Genomic DNA, 12,884 nt, shown 5'->3' with positions numbered 1-12,884 from the left:
TGGATATACAAGCGAAAAGGTTTAGTTACGCTTGGTTTGATGTCATGGCTGTCGCAGTTCGCGCACAATGCACTGGGAGCACCACGATAACTGTGGAGGCGTTCGCACCGTCCACACACTGCCTGTCCGAAGGAGGAGGAGGAGACGCGCGTGCAGTGAATACGGTGCTGTCTTAGTAGGTTGCTTTAGACACATGTGATGTGGTGTCGATTCCTTTCGGGTGTACACCAAGATATGAGAGACAGCATTTCCTTTCCTTAAAGCCAATTTTCATTTCATTTTCCTTAAGGCCCTAACGGCGCGGTTCGGGTTTCCACCGAGATATCAGAGAGACAGGCAACGTTTCCTTTCCTTAAAACCAATTTTCTTTTCATTTTCTTTCCCTTACGGCGAGGATCGGGTGTCCACCGAGATATGAGTGTTTCCTGGCGCACTGTTTCTGTTTTATGTTTTTTTATTTGATATTTTACTTCTTTCATTTATTTTTTGTTCTCGCTTATGTTCCTAATTTTATTCTTTGTTTAGTATAGAGTCGGTGGTCACCTGCGCTGCTTGACGTCGCTCGGTTTCGCGCATGCGCATAAGCGGCAAATCTGGCCTCCGGCTCACGCGAAGCGCGGTGTTGATGAGTCTAGTGAAGCTTTCCGCTTCAAGAACAAATACGAAATGAATAACTCGACCTCCGTCCTTTTAAGCCCTAGAAATTCCTTACAGAACCATCAGCTCCTGTATTAAGGAGAGCTTCGTGACCACAGCTGTAGCCTGAGGTGGACTCCACCGCCATTGGCTCTAGTAATGATGCTCGCGTCCACGTAATACAAGTCCTGTAAACATGAGGCCTGTTCCTGTATGTGTCGCGCTGGCCAAGAAGGTAAGGCAAGACAGCGCGACAACCTCTATACAAGGCGAACAAGTGTAACTCCTACCACTGGCGTAGCCAGAAATTTTGTTTGGGGGAGGGGGCTCATGTTGCAGCGCGGCCTCCTAATAGAATTTGCGGAGGGATCAAACGCGACTAATAACTGCATTGCCATTGACAATGCAATTGTGTATTAGATAACGGTACCCACGGTCCAGGGAAGTGAAATACGTATTTTATAAAATAAAAAAAAGTTTTCGTTTGTGATAAAAGCCGTGGCAGACATAACTGATATCAATGTTTCCATGTTTTTGCGTATTTAAAAAGTAAAAAAAATATCACACGAAGTCTAGAACTATATCAATACAAAACCAGCAAAGCAGTGCATGCCGCTGATGTGAAAAACTTAAAGGCCGTAAAATTATTGAGTATATAGGAGAAATATTTTAATGAATCTTTGTCGTTCAAGCACGTTACAATTTTTTACATATGCAATGGCCAGGAAAAAATCTCAACGACCATGTCCTTCTATCCAGTGCACTGCGCAGCAGCAGTTGTCACCGGTCATGTATTGCGAATAATTGCACCGAAATTTTACACGCAACAATAAGCACATGTATATACGAGGTGTTCTGCAAAATATGCCTTAGAAGTGCGAAGATAAAATGGAGAATTAGCAATGCGAAGATAGAACCATATAAAGAACAACAAAGTCTGAATGGGAATAAAGTCACTGTATGTGTACGTAAAACCTAGCAACAAGATATTAAATACATGTACGTCTCCATTAAATCTAGGTATCTAAGCAGATCTTGCGCAATAACAGATAGTAAACTTTGCACGTGGAAAGACACACGATCCAGGCACGAACAGAACCATGATAGCTGAAGTGGTGATATGTACTTTGGCCACGTTGCGGTCGGTGACAGTTCGAAAACATTTCGGGGAAGGGGGGGGGGGGAGCTGAAGCCCCATAAGCTCCCCCCCCCCCCCGCCCCTGCTACGCCCCTGACTCCTACGCAGTTTGCGAGGGATGGGCAGTGGACACGTTGAAGGTTAGGAATTGGGTCTTTATTTAGAGATTTTGAGACAAAAGAGGGCCCCATGACCTTGGAAGGTACAGACTGTCTCCCCCAGCAGCTGCTCTAACGGTCGCGTTTTCGAACGCCGAACATCAGCCCCGCGTCCGCGATGAGTTATCAAAAGTTCTCAAAAGTTTTCACAAGTATCAAAAGTTATCAAGACAACGCACAACGAAAAAGCGGAACCGTATACTTTAAGCTCTGACGTCCTGGGCAGGATTGCATCATTCATCGTCATCAGGTTTCATTAGCGCAACTCTGCGTGTTTAGAGTGCTCCACTTCAGATAAGCACATTCGTCTCGTTCAAAAGGTAACTACCGGTCCATATAAAAAAGGAGGAGAACAGACGCATGCGTCATTTTGTTAGGACAGCGCCCCGTAAGAAGGGTTTTGAGCGTGTCTTTATATCACACCTTTTCCAAATGCCGTAAACCAGGAAGAAGGCGTTTAGGCAGCAGCGCTTGAAAGCCCTCCTCGCATAGAAAGTTTAAATCCTCCGAACCAGCAGCCTGAAACGAAAACAACGGTGGCAGTGAGCGGCTCACTTTTGGGAGCTCATCTACGCAGGTGTGCATATTTCGACACATTGACGAAACCCCGCTCAGAATCCCTGCATCAGCAGCGCAGCTGTGCTTCTCCACGGCAGTGGCTACACAGACACTCAGTCTTGATTCTATCCTTCGCACTATCCATCCATATCTGCTGCTACGCCTGGACGAAGCGAATATGCTGTGGCTGCCGCAACTGCCGCTTAACGACATCCACCGTGCCATCTCTCCTGCTGTGCAACAGGCTGAGAATGACAAAGGCTGCCTCTGGCGCATAGCCTGGCTGCGCAGCTGGCTGATGCCGCTGCAGAACCTGGAGGGATGGCGGATCTACTTCCTCTTTGTTTCGCTGGACTGGAAGTGTCTCGAGTTGCTAGAATTTATGACAGCTGCCCATCGGCCTGGTGACCGACAACCAACGCCCGGGTGGAGGATGTACAGAAGAGCACTCACTGCATGCTTGCTGACCGACCAGCAGGATCACCTGTCCCATGACCAGAGCGCCGTTTACGTTGTCCTGCGACCGGGGTGGCGTTTCCTGGCAGTCCACTACATGTGATTCAACATTGAGCAGCGAGTGCTAGCCACTCTGCGTGCAGTGCTGGGTTACGGTCCTCGGCAGATCGGCAGCGTAGATGCCAACATCGACGAGGTCTTCCGCGTCATTGATGACCTCGAGCGCGACCGGGAGCGCTCGGCGTAACCGCAGCTCGAGCTGCGGTTCAAAGGGCCCAGACATTTTGCAACAGATTGTGGTCGTGGCACTATGCGGATGCTTTGGCAGAAAAAGGCAAGTACACCTTAGTCTTTTAGAGCCTATTCTTCTGGTAAAACTTTACGACCTGGAAAATATTGCTCACAAAAAGACTTTTGAAAATAATCGCGGTTCTTCTGAGCCGTGGGATGAAATGCTTAATCTGATATCATTACGATCTGTATTAGACGGTCTTTCTACGGTTATAAACTTTCTGCTCAGTGCGCATGTGTTGTACGGACGGAAACCTTGAGTTCACCTTTAATTGCTCATTCGCTGCAGGGCCATGCGCTTTCGGCAGTTACCTTAAAACCGCATTCAGTTTCCATCACTGAGTGGCCTAAGGCATTTTTTGAGGCTCTGACAGTTTGCTTAGTTCTCGTTGACCGCAAGCACGAAATTCTTACCATTTTAGATTAATATTTTATCTTATTCAATGCCTCAAAACGAACTCATCGAACAAAGTCAATATCGGGATAGCACGTGCAAGTTTATTAACCTAAATGTTGCTGCTGCTGGACTTTATCGCCAAATTTTTGGGCAAGAATAGCAAAAAAAATGCTCTTAGACTTTATGAGGCTGTTGTATCCGTCGCCACGAATTGCCGAGCTAAGTTCACCACCTGGTGTTACATACATATTACCCCAGCTAACTTAAGCCCCGGTTTAAAAGCATGCCGTGGCTGGATGCTTTGTAGAACAAGTCTCACTACTTTTCTCCGCTTTTAATTGCACAGGTAATAAAGAATAATTAAGAAACTTAGCAAGCAATGAAGCACGGGGAAAAAATGAGAAAGATGCAAAATGGTCCGCAAAACATCCGGCTGAACAGTTTCAAACTTCACATCAAGTACAAACTCTTTATGCATCTTCTTATCTATGTATGGTATGCTTAATGGCGTCTCAGAGCCAGATGACGAAGCACCTCCTATGACTGTCCACATCTCAGGACCCCAGGGACGTCGTCCGTTGACTTCTTCATGTACACACCACTCATCTCGGATAGCTATGACAACGAAAGTAGCGCAGTCTACTTCGAGGGCACAGCACAGCCGAAGCGTCCCGCAACGCAGCAAAGGATGCAGACACTCTCAGCGGAGAAAGTGTCTGCACGGTGTTGCGACCAGGGCAGCATGGCCGAAGACCGGTGATGGAACGAGGAGGATGGGAGACTGGGTTAAGAGGAAGGCAACGAAAACTTTATACACTTATTTACATTATTTACAAAGGGTGACTGTGACTCTCAGTGGAAGGCAACTTCTTCGGCAACCGGAGTCGACAGGAGTTAGCAGGCTACTCTCGGCCACACTCACAGCAGAGTTAAATAGGGTTCGGATTCCCCAGACCCTGGCTAGGGAATAAAGTTCGAAGAGCACTTTCCAATCGGATGGACCGAAGTGGACGCTGGTGTTACCACCGACGGCAGGGGCGGCGCGTGCTGTTCCGCTCTCTCCTAGTTCGGTCGATGGGAAGGGGTAGATGCTGACTAAGCCAACACGGCTGGTAAGGAATATCCCGCAGTCTACCAGCAGGTGAACGAACCTGCTTCCCCGCCGGATGTCCAGAATACGAGACCTTTTTAGATGACACAGCCGTCTTCAATTAACAGCCAGCGTGACTGTGCGTAGCACCCCTCCGTCCTTCAACGGCACTCGGCCTGATTGGCGCCGCCACGTCGCCTCCGTTTCCGCTGTGGTTGCCCCTGTCAAAGACCCCTGCGTAACTCCAGCCTTTGCCGCCGCTGCCGTGGTCACCTCCGCTGAAAGTCCGCTGCACTAATCCACTTAAGCTAGGAGGGGGGGGGGGGGGGGGGCATCACAAGCACCACACTGCACCGCCGCCATCGCGAGGTTGTCGACCTTGTCGACTGTTCACAGTTGCTGCTTGATCGGGCCCACGTGGCCAGAAGTACAATTACAACAACTCGTCCGCCGCCAGGTAGAGGCCTCGAAAGGGGTTACAGCTCCTCGCTGTCCTCTGAGGAGGCCGCATTGGCTAGGCAGGTCCTCTGTTTCCTGGGTGATCCAATGGTAGGTGTCTGCAGGCGAAGGGTCTCAGGTAGAGCATTAGTGGTCAAATCTGCACAATGCCCCCACCCCGTCAAGACAAGAGCACCACCCTTCTCCCGAGGCGTGCCAGGCAAAACAATGAACAAGGCCTCAAGCTGTGCTGCTCGATTAAATCCCCTTTTGGCTCCCCCCCTCAGGCGGTCTGATTGGGTGAGCTGCAGACGTGACCTATGCGGGCGATTAAATGCCATCTCATTTTTCAAGTTTGAATCAGGTTTTGTGCTGGAAGAAATTACAGCTGCCTTTGCGATCCATAGACGGACGGCCCCGATAGATCAGCTCAGAGGATAGTAGAGATACTATTCATGTATTCTCAAACGCTAATCTATACATATCAAACAACATAACCTACACACATTGCAACTATACTTAACAGAAAACGCTCAAATGCTGTCATTGAAAAAAAAACTCCTTTAGGCAGAGAATTAACAAGCGTCTTTTGAGCCACATCATTCCAGCAAGAAATAAAAGCCTAAAACATCGTTTGCGCTTTTCTACCTGAGTAAAGAAAACAGTAAATACAAGACGCATGTATTCCTGGAATACCGCTACTTCAGCAGCGCCCGGCGCGGTCGGGCGGCCGGTCTACCCGCTGTCTCCCAAAAGCTGCGGGGCTGATTAGTTCCGTCTCTTTGCGACTGGCATGCAAAGCCCGGGCAGCGCTCAAAAAGCTTTACCTGAGAGGAGCGCTTCCCCCTCTCCCGGTTCCCTGCATGTCTCGTCTTCATCTGGCCCGCGCGCGCTCGGAGGCGCCCTTTTGACTTGTAGCCGCGCGCTCCCTTCTTTAGCAAGCAGCAGGCGTCACATGTCTCATGACAATCCTTGCTGTGGTCCAACAATGGAGCAACTGGTTTACGCCCTGTATGGGCCCGCTTAGTCGATCTTTTCTTCACGCGACTCCTGTCAGCTCTTGAGTGCCGTGGTGGCAACTCCAAGAAGTTACGCGTGGTCCTGAATTGCAAAAGCCTGACCTGTACTTTTTGCTTTGCGACACCACATAATTTGGTCTTTGTCGCACGGCGCCGCCTTTCGGAAGCTGCCCCAGCGGATCTGTTGCGCGCGCCTTCTGTTATGCGGTGCCGTCACGAGTCGTCGCGTGCGGAATTTTCCTCGCATTGCAAAACTACCTGAGCCCTGGTGTCAGTGCTAGGTAACAACCTCTCTGAAAACTCGGACGCCTCAACGATTTTGTCTCAGCTCGGTTCTTTACTTTCTGGGCTCAACTTGGCCGCGATCTCGCTGTCTTTGGAACGCGACCGCTCGTACACGGAGTGGTCGCCGTAGCTCAAGCCCCTCTGATTTAGCTCGTCTTCCGAGCGGCTTGAGAAAAGGTAGGGGCACTGCTCCGGCAAGCTCGCTGACACCGCCGCTTCGGTATGCAGCACCCCAAACGGGCCTTCAATGGTGACGCGCGCGACCGGCGGACAGACACTGTCCTCCTGGGCCGCCTGCCGGATCCACGCGCTTTCCCCAGTGAAATCTTTCGGTAAAACGAGCGAAGGGTGCATTACATCCATTGTGGCGGAGGAGTCGCGCAGGACGCGACACCGTCGCCCATTCACGGTCATTTCACGCATGTACGGTTCAAGTAGGCGCATATTTTCCTCGTCGACAGTAGTGAGCGAAAAAACCAGCCTACTCCTTCGACAGCCACTCGCGATATGCCCTGGCTCGTTACAGCGGAAACATACTGCCGGTCTCCTCGCCTCGAAGGCTTTAGCTCGTCCTTCTCTTTTTTTCCTTGTCCGCGTCATTTCTACCGACAGAATCTTTTTCGCGGTCCCTCTCATCTGCCACTTTGTCTGCCCTCGGCGGGGCCGCTTCATTCTCGTTCCGCAGTGGGCGCTGCCTGAACTCCCTGTAGGGCTTTGTTACTGCCCGCAAGCTTTCCTTTCCTGTTTCGCGCCTGACCTGGAACTCTTCTGCGAGCTCGGCGGCGCTCTCTAAGCTGTTTTTTTCGGGCCTGTCTTGCACAAAGAGCCGCGTTTCCTCATTTAGACGGCTGTAAAACTGTTCTAAACAGATCTCTTCTACAACTTTGCCACGTTCCTCATAAACCTCCGCGGCCTTGAGCCATTCGATCAGATTTGAATGAAGAGAGTACGCAAAATCTGGGAATGACTCAGAAGGCCGCTTCCCCGTGGTTCTGAACCGTCGACGGAAGGCGTCGGCTGACAGGCGGTACCTTTTCAGCAAGGTGGCCTTCACTTTATCGTAATCATGCGCCTCCGCCTTTGTCAGCCGAGCAAGCACGTCGGCAGCCTCACACGGCAGAACCGTCAAGAGGTGTTGAGGCCAAGTGGTGCAAAGAAATTTTTGGTTTTCGCACGTGCGCTCAAAGTTCACAATGAACAGCCCGATATCTTCGCCCATCTTGAAAGGCGACATAAGGTCTTTCATTTTGGGCGGCTTCGATGACTGACTGCTCACAACAGAGGTCGTGCCTGCTTTTGCTGCTTCTGCCTGAGCTTCAGCTAGCATCACCTCTAGTCGCTTCTTTTATAGCTCCACCTCATCTTTCCTCTTTTGTTCCTGTAACTCCAATTTCTCTTTTCTTCTTCGTTCCTCCAATTCCTCTTTTCTTGTGATTTCCTCCCAGTGCTCCACTCTCTCCTCGTCCTCAAAACCTAGATCCTCTATCGCACTGACAACCTGCAATTTCTTCATAGTTTTCCCAAAATCAATCCCTAATTCCCCAGATAAGGAAATCAGGTCCATCTTATGCAGCTTTCGCCAGTTCATGACTGCCCTTATGTGCTCGCTAATAATGTCATGGCTAGTCTCTCAAGGATGTTGGTGCAAAGCAAGGTTCAAGTCCGAACAGGCCACTACAATCAACGTACACTACCAGGAAGAGCAGCACAAATGCTAAGCCTGGCAATACTCAAGTACAGAAATCAATGCACTCAACAAAACCGGAGCCAGGACATCGCGCAGACGATCTCACCACTGCCAACCAGTTGTTGCGACCCGGGTAGCATGGCCGGACCGGGGATGGGACGAGGAGGATGGGAGACTGGGTTAAGAGGAAGGCAACGAAAACTTTATACGCTTATTTACATTATTTACAAAGGGTGACTAAGAATGACTCTGAGTGGAAGGCAACTTCTTCGTCAACCGGAGTCGACAGGAGTTAGCAGGCTTCTCTCGGCCACACTCACAGCAGAGTTAAATAGGGTTCGGATTCCCCAGATCCCTGGCTGGGGAATAAAGTTCGAAGAGCACTTTCCAATCGGATGGACCGAAGTGGACGCTGGTGTTACCACCCACGGCAGGGGCGGTGCGGGCTGTTCCGCTCTCTCGTAGCTCGGTCGATGGGAAGGGGGAGATGCTCACTAATCCAACACGGCTGGTAAGGAATATCCCGCTGTCTACCAGCAGGTGAACGAACCTGCTTCCCCGCCGGATGTCCAGAACACGAGACCTTTGTAGAGGACACAGCCGTCTTCAATTAACAGCCAGCGTGACTGTGCGTAGCACCCCTCCGGCCTTCGACGACACTCGGCCTGACTGCCGCCGCCACGTCGCCTCCGCTTCCGCTGTGGTTGCCCCTGTCAAAGGCCCCTGCGCATCTCCGGCCTTCGCCGCCGCTGCCGTGGTCACCTCCGCTGAAAGTCCGCTGCACTAATCCACTTAAGCTAGGAGGGGGGGGGGGGGCATCACAAGCACCACACTGCACTGCCGCCGTCTGGAGGTTGTCGACCTTGTAGACTGTTCACGGTTGCTGGTTGATCGGGTCCACGTGGACAGAAGTACAACAACAGCGGCTCGGGGCACTCCGGATGGCCGAGAAAGAGCATAGCCTCCTTTATACTTTCTGCCGCTGTCAACGCGCCGCGCGAACTATACAGCGGCGCCGTCGGGGAAAGTTGCGCGGCGCTGCCGCTCCCGCCCCTGAGGGCGCCACTGACATAGGTGTCGAGGCGCACTGGTGCAAATGCCGGCGCGAGGATGGGAGCGCTGTTATTCGCTCGCGGGATAACGGCTACTAAGCATGAATCGTAGAAACTCATTATATTTGCTCGTAAAGCTGACATTCTCTAAGCATAACAAGTGATTACGTTTGTTAGTAACACCAACGCTATGACATGTTATGTGAGGCAGTTCCAAGATACGTGGGCATGGCTCGAAAAACTGCATGGCTGCTCCGTTAGCGTAAATGGCTATAGAACAGTTACAAAGCTAGTCTACGCTGCGCTAAAGCAAAATTTAAGAAGAAAGGCATCAACATTTATTTAAACATTTCACAACAGCAGCTGTGCTACAAGAGCAGCTACTTTTACAGCTTCATGACTTTTCGTGAGAGTTGGTTCTGCCGAAACAGCGGCTTATACAAATCATTCTTGTCTGTTATCGAGGATGCGTAGTACACCAGCAGTGGTCTGATGAATCTACTTGCCACAAGTAGAGAAAAATGTTCACGGTGACTGCTGTCACTGACAGGCCACTTCAGCAACCTTGATTTACAGATGGCTGGAACAGCTGCATCGGTCAGGTTTTTCAATGGATTTTCAAGTCGTTGGTTTTCATTTAAGCTTGTCTCCACAAACAGCCGCAGCGTGTCTAAGACATAGAGTAATTCATCAGATGGGTAAAGCAGCCCACCACGGTCCTGTTCTCGCGTGAACGGCTCGAGTGGGTTCCAAGTGGCTGACTTGGTTGTGAGTAAACAGCACTGCTCACATTACATTTGTTCACCTATCACACGAGCGATGTAGCCACCTACATAGAACGTGGCCGACAGCTTCAGTGTAGGTAGAGTATCAGGGACATGCTGCACGTCTAAGCATCCCAAGACTTCCAAAGCAGCCTCTGGAAGCTCATCGCTCCTCCCAAGTGCACATAGCCCTGCAGTCCTAAGTACAGTGCTGTGGTGATTCTCGTGATATAGCACGTTGCTGTATTCAGATGTCGCGGCAATTCCCGTCTTCAAGATATTTTCTAGTCCTGAGAGTACGGACCGCACGTCAAGTTGGTCGTTGCATCCCAGTGACCGCCTCAGAGTTCCAAACAGCGCTTGAATTGGGTCACTGCTGAATTTCCGCGTTAGTACAAAACAGAACTTTTCCTCAGCTAACAGATAGCGAATGCAGCAAGCAGTCGAATAAGTTGTGAGCAGAGGGGCCTCGTACGTTTCGGCTGTGAAAAAGGCTCGAGGATAAGTTGCATCTTTCTTCAGTTGGTCGATATATAGCGGAAATGTAACTTCCAGCCATTCCAGCCTAGAATCATTTTTGTCGTCAAACTGCCTTACGTCAGGGAAATTTTGCTCAATATGTTGGTACTTGTTGCTGGTGTCGTGCAGTAGGAACCACCGATGGATGTTCTTCATAAACAGCATTGTTGGTCCCGCATAGGCATATGATGTATGCAGCTCTGTCCTGCGTACTCTTTCAAAAACTCCAGAGCAGATGTAACGCCTTGTGAAAAAACTTCGAAAGCTCGTTTGGCGTTCATTTTTTTTTTTCAATATTTCTCGGAAAAACATGTTTACTGGTTAGACTCCTCACAGGTTTTACAATACAATCTTTCTGCATCTCGTGGAGTTTCTTCAAGTGAGATGACCAAACCTCTTCTTTCTTTCCAAGGTCGTGTGCAAGGAACTGAGAGCGGATTTTTTAAGACGTGGCAATAATCAAAGTTTAAAAAAAGCAGCCGATTGGGATTACACGGATGCTGTATCCTGTACGTGGGGAATCCGCCGCAGAGGTCCTTCATGGCACTGACGTTTACTTTATGGTTGTCGCTCACAAGGCGCACCACCTTGAAGCCTGCCTCTTCAACCTTAGTGAAAACATATCGCATCAATTTGGACAGCTGTGCGCCATTAAGTCATTCCGTTAAAAAGTACGATGCTGGTATTCTGTATGAAGCAGACAGGCCGTTAATTACAAAACAAAGCAAGGAATTTGCCAGTACCGGCAGACTGTCAATATCGGTGGCCACATCCATGTCCACATGACCAGCGAAGCTATCTTGCAGCTTGTTGTACTGTAACCTTGGCTATATTTGCATCTCGTCGACGATGAGAGAATATACTCTGGACTGCTGAGATTCAAGCTTTTCAAGCTCTGATTTCAGCCGGGCTTGTACCAAGCGACTTAAACCTGTCTCTACGGAGGTACTTCCAATGAAGTTTTGTAGTGTGTTCCTGCTTGGAAGCTTCAACAACTTTTCCTTTCGGGCATGCTCATAGGCCTTTGCAGAAAGATGCCTAAGTACAATGCAGTGTCGCACTACATCTTCCGACCATGTTGTCATTTTTCTCTTGAAATTGACAACTTGGTTGAGCAGGAAAACTGCAGCAATGTTTTTTTTTCTTCCGCTTGTTCCCGGATATATGTTATATCCCCAAAATTACTGTCTTCTTTAAGCCTTTTCAGCTCCATTTTATATTTATCTACCGTGGTGCAAAGCTTCTCTCTTTGCTTTTTTAGGTCACTCTCTTTTCTCTTCCACTTTATTCTTTCCACTGCCAGCCAGTTGGAAGATCTGATGTCAGCTTGCGTTGTTTTGTCGGCGCGGACGAGTTCTTGTTCTTGCTTTGTACACATGGCTCTTGATTGGTGTTGCGTCACTTCAAAATAGTTGACACCTGTAGTTGGAGCGGCTTCAGAGACCTCACTGTCAGCATCAGACGTCGGCATTTCCACGTTCGTGCTTTTGTCATGCTTCATGAGTTTTTTCGCTGCCTCATCTTGGCTATGGTGGGCCTGAAAAGCTGCTCCTTTTCTTCCGCTTACACTGTGCCCCTCCTTCAATACTCGAAGTTGCAAGTACGACGGGTAGTCACTGAACACTGATGGTACAACTCCCTTTTTCAGACGGCGCCCTTTGCCCTTTGCGAAGTCAGAGATTTTGAAATGTTGGCTGCATGCCCTTGAATAGTTGGAAGTGCAATTAGTTACCCTGTCATCTCTTCGAATTGCTTTCAGCCATTTCTCACGCTGCGCAGCTCGACGGGGATCTCATGAAAAGAAACGCCGGGCTCCCTTTTTTTTACTCTCCGACCGGCACAATGGTGCGCAGCAGTATGCCATGGGATCCGTAAGGAGAACAATTTCGGTATCAGCTGTTGCATTCAATGATTCAGCGCGTCGTGCAAACAATTTTTTTTCTAACTTGAAAAACAAGGAAAACAAACATACGCGTTGTATCTTTCGGTTTTGCTCACTCCAAAGTAATGGTCACAAAAGGTAAACAGACACGTACAAGCGCTAAAAAACACGGACAGAGAAGAGACTTGGACAACACGAGCGCTTACTTTCAACTGAAGGTTTATTGATACACAAGCACAATTTTATACACCTTGCTGCATGACGTCAAACTGATAGCCCTGCCGACATCACGTGGCTGCTCCCAAAAACATTATTTCCTTTTTAGTCAGTGTGCCGGATGGTGCGCTGACGCAGGATGGACCGGCTTTTCTAATCAAATCTGCCTCTATTATCTCTCTCACATCCTGACAACTATGTTTGGCCACAATCTTGCATGCGCTGAAGACAGGTTAACATGGTTTCTTATTCTTTACAGCACAATCATGACAATGTTCAGAAAGATTACCGTCTCTAT

The 12,884-nt window shown here is 49.3% G+C and overlaps 2 pseudogenes; both read right to left on the bottom strand.

Moving 5' to 3' along the window:
• Positions 1-5,200: 5,200 nt before the first annotated feature.
• Positions 5,201-8,054, bottom strand: LOC149326464 (uncharacterized; annotated as a pseudogene).
• Positions 8,055-9,591: 1,537 nt separating this feature from the next.
• LOC149326463 (uncharacterized) lies at positions 9,592-11,327 on the bottom strand (annotated as a pseudogene).
• Positions 11,328-12,884: the final 1,557 nt, after the last annotated feature.

The sequence above is a fragment of the Amblyomma mixtum genome, chromosome 10, assembly GCF_055824585.1.
Source record: "Amblyomma mixtum isolate Tamu chromosome 10, ASM5582458v1, whole genome shotgun sequence".
NCBI classification, from domain to species: domain Eukaryota; kingdom Metazoa; phylum Arthropoda; class Arachnida; order Ixodida; family Ixodidae; genus Amblyomma; species Amblyomma mixtum.
This window is presented reverse-complemented; position numbering and strand designations above follow the sequence as displayed.